This window comes from Corythoichthys intestinalis, chromosome 22 (genome assembly GCF_030265065.1).
Source record: "Corythoichthys intestinalis isolate RoL2023-P3 chromosome 22, ASM3026506v1, whole genome shotgun sequence".
In the NCBI taxonomy this organism is placed as follows: Eukaryota; Metazoa; Chordata; class Actinopteri; order Syngnathiformes; family Syngnathidae; genus Corythoichthys; species Corythoichthys intestinalis.
In genome coordinates this window covers 25,949,540-25,965,332 of record NC_080416.1, presented here as the reverse complement: position 1 = coordinate 25,965,332, position 15,793 = coordinate 25,949,540, and the positions used below count along the sequence as shown (strand labels likewise).

The following is a 15,793-nucleotide window of genomic DNA, read 5'->3' as shown; positions in this document are numbered from 1 at the left end:
ATTTCTCAGCTATAACACTAGATGGCGCTAGTCACAATATATGACTGCTGAGTGAACGATGGCTCTTCCTATCAAACAAAAAATCGTTTCCTGACAATAAATGTTTTTCGTGATGTGCTTTGCTCTTCTTTTAATGAGGAAATAAAGTATATTTTAGACAAAACTTGACAAGACCGCTTCACATTCCGCCATAGAAATCAAGCAGAGAGTCGCTTCTTGGTCACGTCTGCAGCTCCCGCCGTTTCCCCCAGATTGGCTCGCCATCAGAAGGCGACCAATCCACATTAAGCCACAGTACGACTTATTGGTTAGCGGAAGAGCAGAAACAGTTTCCCATCAAGAAAAAGCTTCCCGTGACGTTCTTTCCTCCTCTTTTAATGAGAAAATGAAGGTTATTTCTGGTAAAACTCGAGAAATTGAACTATCTACAACAAGGATGCCCAAGTCTGGTCCTCGAGAGCCTATATCCAGCTTGTTTTCAATGTCGCTCTCCATTAACACACCTGAATCAGATGATCAGCTCATCAGCAAGCTCTGCAGGAGACTGATAACGATTCTGATTATTTGATTCAGGTATGTTGGAGGAGGGAGACATGGAAAACAAGCTTGATAGGGGCTCTTGAGGACCTGACATGCGCACCCCTGATCTACAGGAACCGCTTTGCACATTGTATTCAAGCAGATATTTGCTTCCTGGTCACATCTACAGCTTCCGCCGCTTTCTCCTGATTGGCTTGAACATCAGATTAACTCATTTGCTCACAAAAATGTATAATTACACTCTATTTTTAATTGTTTCAGTGTCCCTAAGACGAATTTATACGTCTTTTACGTTTTTTTTTTCACAAGAGACATCTCTAGGTTCTGATTTAACTTAGCTCCAAAGCACAATGCTGAAAATCCATTTTAAAGCAATAAAACTGGCCACTGCAGGGGATTAGCACATTTGGAAAGACCCCCAACCCGATTCAACGGAACGAACGGCCGGGGCGCCGGCAGAAGACGACCGAATGGACGTCCAGGATGCCAGGCGGCGGACGACCGGGCAGAACAACCGGGAGGATGCCTGGGATGCCAGGCGCTGTATGACCGAGCAGGTTGACCGGGGCCACTAGTGCAGCAGACAATGCGGTTGAGTCCATGCTGCCCGCCGAGCAGAGCCCGCGCCATCGTGCTGGGCCGCTCGCGTCCCCTGACACAGCCGGAAACGCGCATGGCCAAACCAGTCCCCCCCCCCAGGAACACAAGTTCCCCAGGTGAACTCCATCACGAGGCAGTGGTCACCACAAAAGAAAGACTCAAAAAAATGAGACAGGCGGCGATGAGGGAAAAGTTTACCCCGGCTGTCGCAGCCACAACAGCGTCATCTCTCAGTTAGTTATGTGTAAATAGATTGTAAATTTTGCTCTCAAAAGCTCTATTTTTCTTGTTTATGTTATTTTGTAAAAGGAAAACATTATTTAAAAGTTATGTTTGAAATGTATGCGTTTACAAAAAGCTCAATTTCTCAGTTTTTTCATCAGAAATTGGAAAATTGCTCAAACTAAGCTATTTTCTAATGCTTATTTCTAAAGAATGGAAAAAGATATGAACTAACTTTTTTTCCTGCTGAAAGAAGAGAGTTTAATCTTTCTTTTGGTGGGTTCCATGTTTATATAGCAATAGAACAAAATTTTCTGTGGGCCTTGCAAAATCAGTCAAAATCCAGTAAAACGGCCGGGAGCGAAGGGGGTTGCACCGGTGAAAATAAAGTGGTTGGACAGATGAGATTTCCAAGACATGCAAGATGAATTAATGAAATAGGAAGTAGCATCTTGCTTGCAAGACTAGATTCAATCAGAATTAGAAAGCCTGTCGCGATATGCAATAAGTAAAATTATCGCACGGTAAATAAAAATGACGGCGGTAATTTTCCCGGCAGCAATTTACATGCGTGCGTACATACATTTGTGTGTTCGTGTGCTGCGTGCACTCGGCACACGTGCATGTTAATTGCATATGAGACTCCAATAGCTTTAACAGATGTTTACTGGCCACAGACACGCCGTAGAACCGTGACCGTGATGTCGCATCGTAAAGCGGAAGTAAAGCAGAAGTGGGACACTATAGACCCGCCCTCGCATGGAAACCATGTTAATTCTGCTACTTTTCTCTGGTAATCTTTCAAAAACGAACATACCGATCACACAGTGCTTTTTTGGAACTTGTAGAAACGACTCTAGACATTACGACATATGAAGGATGTTTTCTTCATACGTTTCCCAAAACCAAAAACTCGGAGGAAAAAATGTGAAGAATGAATCAACTTGCGCGGACTTTTAACAGCAGCTCGGTGAATCCGTTCACAATTCATATGCAGTAAACATTTTGTTGGGTTGGCATGGTCTTTCAGAGGACAAAGAGATAAGCCATTTTGATATTTTTAACTTATTTTTTAGAGTGACGTTGTGCTGTGCTGCATCTGTCTGACAATGAATAACCTGAAAAGATTTTAAAATGGTATCTGACTGCCAGTTACCTTTTCTGTTGTAAAAAAAAACAACCTTAGTAAGGGGGAAATGTAAATAAATTATAGAATTAAGATTTGTTATCAATTAAAAAATTAAAAGTGTTCGTTTTTGCGATTGCTCCACAAAATGAACGATATAAATTACCCCCAAGAACGGTCAGACACCTAGGACAACCAGAGGATATAATCAGGGGTGAAAGTGGCTAGAATTTTTTGCCGGAACTCCCCGACGTGAAGGTCGCCACGGAGCCAGAAATTTTATTATTATTATTATTTTTTTTTTTCTTTCATTTTTTTTTTTTTTTGGGGGGGGGGGGGGTCAGACCTCTTAAACAACTGCAAAGAAAACTGTTTTAGCAGTTATAACACAGCTATTACACATATAAAAACTAAAAACTAAAACTGATTTTCATCCAAAATTGTATTTTTTTCAATTATTTGTAAAACAAACAACAGCAACAATCACAACCTCCATCTCCTAATTTTTATTTTCCCTCATTTCCTCACATACTAAATGCCAAATCTAAATTTTAACTTCTTAAAAACATAGGATGTATATTAGAATTGAAGTTAATGTAAACATTGACTTTTTTTGTTAAATAATTAAGCTACAAGTAACATACATTCAGAAAAATAAGAACAAATGACCAATATTATGCAGAGTTAAATGGACTATATTTTGAAGAGGGCGCAAACATTGATTTTTCTAAATCATAAGGAAATTAGTATGTAGCCTTATATAAATGAACAAATACAAGTCCAAAGTGCACATTGACAAGATGTTCTGAACCTCCGCATCAGAGCAAATAAAACTAAATATGATAAATAACCCACCTCAGCTCTTTCCTTGCCTTTAAAGATTTGATCCATTTTATGTTGCATTGCCCTTTTTTTGTCACGTCAATTCAACAACTTTTATTTATTTATTTATTTTTGCTGTTCCAGAAAACATGCACATTTGAACCAATCAGAGCTAACTATCTCTGCTGATCACGTGTCAGTATGTCAGCCAACTGAACGGATAAATGAGTCCAGGCGTTTTGCTTTGCTGTGTGTATTCACACATTGACTCATCATCGTCAGACTCTGATAACTGCAGCAACTGGGGAAACCTCCATGGCGTACGTGAAATAAAATAAATAATAAATATTGGTGGAAACGGATTACGCTACACTAGCACTTTATTATGCTTGCTGTTAACATTTGTGTATGTAAATCTGATGTTGGTAGATTGATTTCTTCTTGGAGATGAAATGCATGTGTGGCAGCTCAGCATTTTTTTTTTTTTACATAACGTTTTGACAGTTGCCGTCATATTTTTGGAATCATAGCACCGTGTACCGGTACAGCATTCCGGCCCTGAATCTTATACCGGAACTGCGTTCCTGCCCTGAAACTTATACTGGAACTGCGTTCCTGACCGTTCTGGCCCACTTTCACCCCTGGATATAATATATACGAAAGACAGAGCTGGTGGTAAAGGATAGCTTATTGAAACAGGAGAATGTCATTGTCAGTCACGTAAGAAAAAGGTGTCGATAAAAAAAACTAAGGCTATGCTTAGGTCGGCTCGTTTATTTCCTCTTTTTCCAGCCCTCGACACTTAAGCCATCTCTTTAACTGAACATTTTTATGTTCTTTCACATCTTTGCCAGTGAATTTGGCACCAGGGACATAGTTTTCGGAGAGAATTGGTAGGTTTAGCTCTGTAAACATCTCCTTCGTACACTATTTCCATTCATTTACTATTGGGGATAAGCTCCCGTTTGTCTCCCACTAAGCAACAGTAGCTAACCCCATGAATATATGTAAGTGACGTGTTGCGGTACGCCATTAAAGTTCAGACATACAAAATAAGGAAACACTTCAATATTAAACATTGTAAACATTGCTACATTGAGGCTAATGGAAAAAAGACAATACACTAACAACTTTTGTCTGCTATAAAAAATTAGCAGTCTTTTCCTCAACGCAAAATTGCGGTTGAAAGGAGACACTTCAAATATGAAAACTTGCTGGATTAAAGAATTTGCAAGCGTTGCGAAAAAAAAGAAAATCTATTACTGATACCACATGCATGACGAAAGCGAAGTGCACTTTGTTTTTGGTTCTTTTTACTAAGTGTAAAGCTTACGGTTAGTGGTTTAGCAAACGCACTTCTGGAGGATATTTCAAAATAAAAGCATGTCATGTTTAGATTTCTGGAGGCAATTGCATATACTTCAGATTCTACACTAAGAATAAATTTAAAATGACACCCATTATGAAAAATCTGATTGGCATTGATAATATGATATAATAAATGACAATAATTTGGCATAAATTTGTTGCATACACACTTTGCAGGACAAGATGATCATTTTGGATAAATTTTACACTTTTAATGGGCTCTAATTGGGAGACAACAAAAATGAAATTGGGTTTCTCACTTATTTCATATTCTGCACCTAACTAGCTTTAAAATGACTCCATTGTGTGTTTTTTAAATTTTTACACATTTTAATACAGTTTGGGTTTTATTTCAGAATAACTTTTAATTGCATTTGAATTGGTGATTTATAAGGATGTATTGTCACTATATTCGTGGTTGAATAGGTTGAAAAAAAAAAAAACAGGCAATAATATCGCAAATCGGCAATAATTATGACACAATATATCGCCTACTAAAATTTGTTATCGCAACAGGCCTAGGAACTAGTATTTAAAAAGTGGTTTCCTACGGCACATCACCATCAAACAGGAAGTGGACTAGAGCATAGAGTGTCGTCGGCAGGTGGAAACAGAGATACAAAGCCTGAAAGCATCACAGAAAGGCATAAAAGTAGATGTCCTTGGAATTGTTCATGCATCACACAGCTGGAGTGACTTGTCAGCCCACTGTGAGTTGTGCAAGAGGTAATAAAACATTAAATAGCTTAAAATTGTAATTGTGAAAATTAATATTTGATGTTTTTTGTTTTTGTTTTTGATGACAGGTTATGTAGTTTCTGATCCTGCCATGCTGTTGCCTTCTTTTGTTTTGGTTGTGTCTGCTTTCATTTTGTGGTTTGGACTGAAAGTATTTACGATCACCTTCTTGAGGCCAGGCATTAGAAATGCAGCATGTTTGCAAGCAACTTAGTTTTTCAGGTCTTTACAATAGTGAGAGTTAGATCACATTAAAGGAGGTGGGGAGTTACTTGAAGCTCATCTAAGTGTATATGGGACACAATGCCTTATTCCAAACAGTGTTTACATTTTTGTCAATAACTTAAATTGTCATGGAACGATTATTTGTTCATGAAAATTACCCAAAAAGCAACTCCTTACTTTTTGTGAGTACTGTTGATAGACTTTTAATTTAAAAAATAAACTGAAAACAGATTGAATCAAGAATGTGTCTCCTCTTTTCTGGAGAACTGTGCCAGGGTATCGTCCTTTCTTCTTCCTCATGTCATCAATAAATAAATGAATCATTCATGATCAGCTGTTTCCCAAAGCACAGAAATCAATTTCCAGCCATTTTAGAGCATTTTTCAAGTCCAACTGTAATTTTATTTTCAAAAGGAGATGCAACAGAATATTTTCTTCTAAGAACGCACTCTTAAACTTTAGCATGGACTTCCTACTTTTATGTACCCTTCTGAACCCCTTAAATAGGGCAAGTGAATAAAAAGGGCGTCCCCGGGTTACGACGTACCGGACCTCTGTGATTTCAACTTCACAACGCTGGAATCTCGTCCGCCATTTTGTTCCAGTCGTTTTCTTTTTTTTAAGTCGCATAACACTGTCGTAACTGGCTGTAATGAATCACTTTTCTTTATCAAACAGTTGTTCATTAAAACAATCCAATAGCATCCCGCAAAAATGCTATTTTTAGACCGCAAAGCTGCGTGACGTCACCATCGTAAACTGGAAGGGGATCAACATAGAACCGCGCTCGCATACAACCCATGCTAGTACTGCTTGTTTTCTGCCGGTAATCTTTCAAAAAGAGAATGCCAAGTAAACAGTGCTGCTATGGAACTTGTAGAAACGACTCTAGACATTGCGACATATGAAGGATGTTTTTTGCCGAAGCCAACAACTCAGAGGGAAAAATGTGAACAATGGATCAACTTGTACGGACGTCCAAAAGACCACTTTAACGCCAGCAAGGTGAAGCCATTCACCTTCAGTGCAGTAAACATTTTGTTGGGGCTGATCCATTGCCTGCCACAGCCTGCCCCGAAGAGGTAAGCCATTTTTATATTTTTACTTATTTTTTAGCGTGGCGTTTGGCCGTGCTGCTTCTGTCTGAAAATGAATGACCGGGGGTAAAAAATTGAAATTTTTATTTATATATCACAACAGTCGTGTAGGCCTATTTTTCTAAAATAGGGATATTTAAATGAATTAGCGATGTTTGGCCTTGGTCTTTTGTAGTAAGCCTGTTCATGCCTACAGGTAGGCTCTAGATTTAACAGCTTTACCTTTTCTGTTGTAATGAAACAACCTTAGTAAGGGGGAATTGTGAATAAATTAATAGAATTAAGATTTGTTATCAATGAAATAATTTAAAGTGTTTGTTGGCTGTCACTGAGTGGCATTTGCGATTGCGATCAAAAATAGCAATATAAATTACACCCAAGAAGGGTCAGAGATGTAAAACAACCAGAGTATATAATATATAAGAAAGACAGAGCATATGGTGGTAAAGCATAGCTTGTTGAAACAGGAGAATGTCATTGTCAGTGGCGTAAGGCAATGCACACAAGAAAAAGGTGTCGATAAAAAAGCTACCTCTGGATCAGGATCAGATTTTTTCAGCCCTCGATACTCACGCCATCTCTTTAACTGAACATTTGTATGATCTTTCACATCTTTACCAGTGAATTTGGCACCAGGGACATCATTTTCAGACAGAATTGGAAGGTTTAGCTCAGTAAACATCTTGTTCGTACACTATTTAAATGCATCTAGCATAAGGGACAAACGCGAGTCTGACCCCTCTTAGCAACAATTGCTAACGTTATGAATATTAATGAACAAATGTGATTTGTTGCGTGCGGTTCGCTATTTCAAAGCACACTTTCTTTCTTGTATGACAATTTACGGTTTGAATGTGAGTTTGTGTTGAAAGGAGACTCTAAACTTTTGTATGAAAAGGTTTACGTGTGTGGCTTCTTTATAAAAAGAAATGAGACAACTGTATTATTGACAATAACTCAAGTGCTAATATGCTTCTCCAAACCACAATACAAACGGACACTTAAGACACTGATTAGCATTAATCGCTAACTAGCTTAGTGCTCCGTGCTAAGTAGTAACGTCTTATCAACAAAGAATACAAACAAAACAGTGGCTTTATTTACTCACCTCTGACGGAGGCACATTGGATCTAACAACACAAAAAACAATCTAACTCTCGAAACTCCGTAATATTAATGCATTGATTCAGCAACACAACCTGAGTGTAGCAGTGAACTCTCTCTCTCTTGCTCTAATAGACTCTCTCTCTTGCTCTAATCACTGGACCCTGTGAGCAGCTTCACATTACACACAGACAAGGACCCAAACGGGACTGCTCATAGATGCCGGCAAAAATCGATTATCAAATTAGTTGGCTACTAATTATGAATCGATTTTAATCGATTAGTTGTTGCAGTCTGACCGGAAATAATCCGGATGTTGAGTGTCAAATTGTTTGGTAACACTTTATAATAACTATCCGTTATACTAGTTAATAGATCATTAGTAAACTGTTGATAAATGATTTATTGTTGATTTGTGAAGTATTTGTTAACAGTTTGTTAAGCATTTACAAGGTGTTCTTAACCTGAAACACAGTTTGTGTAGAAACGTTTCAAGTTTTTGTGTGTAACATTTGGCATTTCTATCTTTTCAGGTTAAGAAATGCCGTTCACTTCTAAAGAAAAGGCTTTTTGATAAGGCATTTTGCAGGCAGCGCTCATGTTGCACATTTATGAATATCTGCCATAGAACCAACAAACATTTTTACTTTTCTTTGTATAATTAACCAATAAAACTTATGACCTTCAACATAAAGTGTATATAGTTTTATAAAGATCCATCAACTAGCATGGGCATTTAGAATGGTGTCAACCATATTGGAACACCCTGTAAATGCTTAACAAACTGTTAACAAATACTTCACAAATCAACAATAAATCATTTATAAACAGTTTACTAATGATCTATTAATTAGTAAAACGGCTAGTTATTATAAAGTGTTACCAACTGTTTTCTAGATTTGAAAAAAAAAAAAAAATGTCAATCATTTTTTAAGTGGTCTAAATTTCATAGCACTTTTAAAGTTTGAAGTCTGAGTGATGAGTTAACACCGCTTTCCCACTGAAAGACTTAACAGTGGTTAAAGCATGTTGTGGGGGTAAAACAATGTTTCAGTGCTAGGTTTTCACCTACTGTGGGTGGGTATGGAATGCATCGCTGTGATAAACAAGTGTACGATTTAAGTATCAGAGGGGAATGAAAAAGAAAAAAGAAAGAGCCCAGGGCTCGGAGGGGTAAAAAGCAAGCGGCCTCACAAAGCGCGTGGAGAAAGATGAAGGGTGGCGCGGGCCGATGATGAAGACGCGTTTGGGCTCTCTGAAGTGAGTGCAAAAAGGGAACGCCGAGAAAGAAAGAGACGAAAGGAAGAAAAACAAACGCTGGCAAACTGGCTCACACCAACTTCAAAGCAGAAGAATCCAGAAGGGCTCGCCACGCCGACGCAGCAGGGCCACAAACTTGTGACCGAGCTTCGCTTTTCATTTTTAAGTCCAGCGGCTTCTCGAAGGACTCTGATGGAACAGAGTCAACTTCTGATCCCGTTTGGGAGGCCCTTGTCGCTCTGCGCAGCCCTGCTGAGGGGCTCCACTCGAGCCCGGAAGAACACCACAGAAATCCATGCTAAAGATCGACCGAGGCCAGCACCCCCGCAGTTCTCAGCTCAGCCTTAATCCCAGCGTGTGTGTCTGAGTGTGGTGGAAGTGTGTCAGTGTATCTGCATTAAGTACATGGTTTTAAACCAATATCTTGTTCTTTGGTGTACAGTGTATCACAAAAGTGAGTACACATCTCACATTTCTGCAGATATTTAAGTATATCTTTTCATGGGACAATACTGACAAAATGTCACTTAGACACAATGAAAAGTAGTCTGTGTGCAGTTTATATAATAGAGTTAATTTATTTTCCCCTCAAAATAACTCAAAGTATAGTCATTAATATCTAAACACCTGGCAACAAAAGGGAGTACACCCCTTAGTAAATACGTACATCCCTAAATGTCCAAATTGAGTACTGCGTGTCATTATCCCTCTAAAATGTCATGTGATTCGTTACAAGAGTGCTGTCGGCATTGCTGCAGAGATTGAAGAGGTGGGGGGTCAGCCTGTTAGTGCTCAGACCATACGCCACACTCTACATCAAATCAGTGTGCATGGCTGTCACCCCAGGAGGAAGCCTCTTCTGAAGACGGTACACAACAAAGCCCACCCGTCTCATCAGACCATAGGACATGGTTCCAATAATCCATGTGCTTTGTTGACATGTCTTCAGCAAACTGTTTGCGGGCTTTCTTGTGTACCATCTTCAGAAGAGGCTTCCTCCTGGGGTGACAGCCATGCACACCAATATGATGTAGAGTGCGGCGCAAGGCCGGCCCAGGCTATACGCAGACTATGCAACTGCTTAGGGCCCCAAGCTTGCAGCCTCATTTTATATGTTGTTAATAGAGCATCGTGAATAATGTGGCGCGCATTGCCGTTTATCTATGCAAAGTTTGCATAGATAAACGGCAATAATTTATGTTCTATTTTGTTTACTACAGTTTGCATTATTTGACTTTTGTGAGTTTTGATACTTGATTACAATCTTAAAAAGTAAAAGTTCTTCCTTAACTTCTTTCTTTTCCTCTTTTAGAAAAAGGTTTGGAGCCATCTACTGTAAGTACTGACAATCATTTGGGGTGAGAAGTTTGAAGTATGCAGTGCAACAAAATCTTGATTAATATACACAATATGGACGTATGGGCTGGATTGCATGTATGGGTTTCACAGTACACTGTGACGAAATGGTGGGCCAAAAATATGGGCTCCTTGGCATTATTTTGCTTAGGGCCCCCAAATTGCCAAATTGCGGCGTATGGTATGAGCACTAACAGGCTGACCCCCCACCTCTTCAATCTCTGCAGCAATGCTGACAGCACTCCTGTAACGAGTCACGTGACATTTTGGAGGGAAAATGAGAAGCAGGACATTGGACATTTAGGGATGTACATATTTTCTAAGGGGTGTACCCACTTTTGTTTCCAGGGGTTTGGATATTAATGGCTATATTTTGAGGGGAAAATAAATTAACTCAATTTTATAAGCTGCACACAGACTACTTTTCATTGTGTCAAAGTGTCATTTTGTCAGTGTTGTCCCATGAAAAGATATACTTAAATATCTGCAGAAATGCGAGGGGTGTACTCACTTTTGTGATAAACTGTATGTTCAGGAATGCATGTTAGGAAAAGTGGAATAGTTGAAGAACTAAAAGGCAAAAAGGACTGTGTGCATGTGTACGGGTGGGAATTTTAACATGAAATCACCATAGGGTTTATGAATTAAACAATATACAGTGATGCCTTGAGATAGGAGTAAGTAGACTTACAAATTCTTTGGCCATTTTCCCCCTTTGATTCATGATATTAGGATATGAGTACTCATATGATAGCGGCTAACTTCAAAACAAGCAGCTGTTATGTAGGCTAATATCAGGACAATCATAAAAATAAGAAGCCGCTTACTGTAAAACTCTAAAAACAAAGAATTACAGATGGACTAAACCTCACTTTTCCTTACGAAAGTAAGTGAGCTTAAGGCTAACATAAAATGAGGAAATCAAAAGAAAAGCTAACAAAACTAGCATTGATATTAGGGTTGTGACAATATATCGATGTGGTGATATAACACGATACAGCGGTGCCTCGACATACGAATTTAATTCATTCCAGGACATCTTTTGTGTGTCGAAATGGTTGTATGTCGGGAGGGATTTCCCAAAAGAATACATTATATTTTGATTAATTCGTTCCACAGCGCAAAAACCAATGCTAAATCCTTATAAATATTGCAGGTACAATTAATAGGAGCAGTTACACATAGCAAAACAAATTAATCGGATATAAAAAAAAAAACGTTTTTATTGTCACCTTAAGCTATAGAGACTGGCAAACGGATGTCTGCGGAGACTTTGGGTGCATGTGGACAGAGGCGCGGCAAGTGGGGTGATGAGGGTGCTGCAGCCCTCCCAATGTTGGGGAGGAAAAAAGCGTGATGGTAGATTCTTTATTTTTGGTTGTCCTTGTTAAAAATAAATGAATAAAACATATTGAAACACTAGCGAATTAACTTACAAAAGCAGCGACATGTTCTAAAATTCATTTCAAGCAAAAAAATAAAGATGATTGTCCTTTGGTGTCTTCAAATAGGTAAGACATACTTGCATTGTAGCCCTATTATTGTTTGTTGTTGCTGTTGAGCGCTGTTGTATATTCATGTGCAATTTATTTTAGTGTTGGAAGCGTTTAATCGGGGTTTAATGGCCCTTTTAGTTTTCGAATATGTTCATGTGTCATTGCGCCGTCTAGCTGCGGGGATTTGAATTACAATACACAGGCGCTTTTATTTCCAATACAAAAACTCCAACACAAACTGTAGGTGATTAGAACGCTGTCTTTGTGGTAGCGTATTAGTAATACGTGCCATGTTGTCTAGCCAGTTCACTCACACGCACACCACACTCATATTTTTCTTCCTTTTTTCAACACTACTGGCACCTGCACTAACCTTCTTGGGACCCATGTTAATTTCCTTCACAAGGAAATCCAATATTCCGATATTCTTGTCTTGGGAAAACATTGAAATTGTGACGTTGTTGTAAATCGTCGTATTTCAAGCATGTCATCATAGGTCAGAGGTTGCGCTAGACTTTTTCGTTGTCTGTCATTTTGACTGACAGGTTCATAAAAATCCGGTCATAATCTATTTTTACACGTGACTTAAATTTTTAAAATGATGATAATGACATTGTGGTGACCCTTTTTTTGGCATAATTCACCTTCCGTACTTGTGTGTCCATTTGGCCGAGCGCGTTACCGGCTACGACACAGTCACGTGACAGAGACACTTAAGAGCCACGCGCGTTCCGGCTTGAATAGAGAGTTCACAGAGAGCAGCAGAGCTACAGCGGCTGGACACAGCAATTCGAACTAACAAGACTCTTAACGTTGCATACCGCTTCATCATATTCAATAGTATTTAGTTTTCATTCATTTTAAATTAATATTCTGTCCGAACAAGCTTAACGGAAAATCAACACCGTGCCATCATCACACATCAAGCAGATGAGGTTACATATGGAACAATGAAATTAACAGTTCACCTGCTGTGGCCTGAACGCAGTCTCACACTTTCCTCCTGGTGCGCATGGACTTGAATTGCGTGCCCGCTTGTGCAGTCCCTCTTTTTTCACCTCTTTTATCAACACCATCGTCGTTTTGAGGCTTTTTGAAGAAACTTCGGACACTCAGTTGCCTTGACATTTTTCAGAGTAAGGCCAACGACGTCATGCATCAAGAGACACAATAGCTAATTAATATGCTCACTCGCCACCCTGTGGTCTGGGGTGTGTATTGCAACCTGTCAAAATGACAGATGGACTTCAGTTTTTTCCGTCACTGTTTTAAAAAAATCGGTCAGCGACGGAAAGTATTCGGTTAACGCGACCCCTGTCATAGGTTGAGACAGATGACAAGTCAAACTGTCAACTGTCAAACAATGTTGTATGTCATAAGAATCATACGTCGATGCATTCGTATGTTGAGGTCCCACCATATTTTTTATCAAAATAGGCCGTCGATATACTCCTGGTATTAATCTTTTTTTGCTAGCAAAATTTTTCTCTAGACCAAAATTTTCAACTACAATAGTTTCTATGTTAACCATGTTAGGTTCAGACCGTAGGACTTGATGCACAATTCCGATTTTTCTTTTTATCTGTCTTTCTGGCGTACCCGTTCAGACTGCTGATTTCCATTGAGCCCGTGCATGTATTATGCATGCGCAGTAACTCGCTGTCCAACACGCGCTGAACAAAACTAACCCGCATGCGCTGAAGCATCAATACAAATGACTACGTGTGCTGGCTGTACGTTATTCTAGGGCAGGGGTGTCCAAACTTTTTGCAAAGGGGGCCAGATTTGGCGTGGTAAAAATGTGGGGGGCTGATCTTGGCTGACGTCCTTTACGTAGTGAAATATATTCAAGCAAAATTTAGCAAGCCATTCAGTGTGTCACATTTGCTTTATTATTTTTTTAATGAATAATTTCAACAATCTCGCAACTAGCCTTTGCGGCGTTCTCTTTCGACTCTCGGGCTCTTGCGAAATATTACTGCTGTAAAATTAAACTAGCTTCAAGTTGCTTCAATTTCTCGCTGCGTATCTTCCCTGTAATCTTGTCGTACATGTCAGCGTGTCTTGTTTGGTAATATCGCCTCACATTGAAATCTAAAAACAGCGACTGTCTCTTTGCAAATGAGGCAAGACACAGTTGTTGCGTATTTTAGTGAAGAAATAGTCCAATTTCCATCTATCCTTGAAGCGTCCGCCGTCACAGTCAACTTTTTTTTGTTGATTGTCGCCATTTTAGAAAATTGGAAGTAGAGGGTCACGCGGAGTAATGTTGCTTAGCCCTTAAATACCTGCAACATGAAGCAATTATCAGAGAATCCCAAAATTTGAAAAATGAGGTCCTAATGAAACCTTTTTTTCAAATTTGTTAAAGAAAAGTCAAAATGAAAATATGTAATAAGCGCTCTAATGTCTATAACCCATGCAAAATCATGTTTTTTTCTCATGGAACCTGCAGATGTTGACTTGCATGCATCATTTTTTTTTTTTTTTTTTGTCAAAAAGAAATGTCAAAATTCTAAATTAGTCTGAAAATCATGAAATTTTAGGTGTATCAAATGTGATACATTTGGCAATAAAGGCTTAAAGTGCTGCTACCTTTTAGTGGGTAAATGAGGAGCAGCATTTCGTGTGTAAGCTACTTCATATGCTGGTTGCAGTACTGCTGACCAATTTATTAAGTCTGTGTGCGGGCCAGATGTTATTGATTTTATGACAGAGGCCGGGGCCCGGATGAAATTTGACCACGGGCCGCATTTGGGCCCCGGGCCGGACTTTGGACATGTCTGTTCTAGGGTGATCATATTTTGATTTCCAAGAAGAGAACACAAATAACAGACATAAATAATCCGTGTTTAGTCTTATTTTCAAAGTTTGTATGTGTTGATAGAACGCATGCACGCACTGTGCGTGCATGACGCACACACATCCCGTCAGTGTGCCCCGACTCTCGGCCATTTAAGCAATATTAAAATACTGCTCTTTTGACGCACAGAAAGAAAATCAAGCATTCTCAGGCTTATCCTTGCGGCTCCAATCATTTTATTATTTTTATGACTGTTGTCAAGCCGGCCTCTTCCCTAAAAGCCAAGTTCAAACTACTTGCTAACGCTAACGTACAGCTCCACTGCTGCCATGCCTCTCTCGCTTTTTGCTGACTTAATTGCTGCATGAATTCCGATTTGGGAGACTTGACAGTTACCGCCGCCACATTTTAGAAAAATGTGGCCCAGACCAGATTGGATTTTAACCACATACGAAAGTGACCTAGATCGGATTTTAAATGGTCCACTTTTATGTGATTTGTCCCGTTCAGACCATCAAGTTAATGCTTCACTCAAGTCGGAAAAATACGAAAAAAATCGGATTTGTGCATTAAGACCTGGGGTGAACCTAGGCTGACATTGATGACGCTAGAAGACCAATTCATTTTGGATTGGATGGGGTGAATGAAAATTGCAGAGGTTCCCACCATTAATTGATATAATGGTACTCATAAAACTTTAATCAGTAATATACCAGTACCAACAGGCATATATTCTTGATCTTCTGCCAAAACAACTAATTAAAGTAGTTTCTTATAATGAGTTTTATAAATCTACGTGAAGTAAGTCTGTATTTTACAGCGCACAATTCCAATGCAATTTTCATGATTCACAGTTTAATTATTTACATGTTATTCAATGGTGGTATTACTGTATGTTACTGTACAGTGTTATTTTTCTGAAAAATAGAATTTTTAGGCGCTTTATGGGATTTGCGAACGATGATTTGCGATACAAGTATTTTACGTAACGAGCATGATCATAGAATGAATTAAACTCATAAGTCAAGGCACCACT

General features: G+C 39.0%; 1 protein-coding gene across 2 annotated transcripts in view; it reads right to left on the bottom strand.

Moving 5' to 3' along the window:
* The window catches only part of pvrl2l (PVR cell adhesion molecule related 2 like), a 487,014-nt gene that overhangs the window by 186,513 nt on the left and 284,708 nt on the right, over positions 1-15,793 (bottom strand). The window lies entirely within an intron of this gene.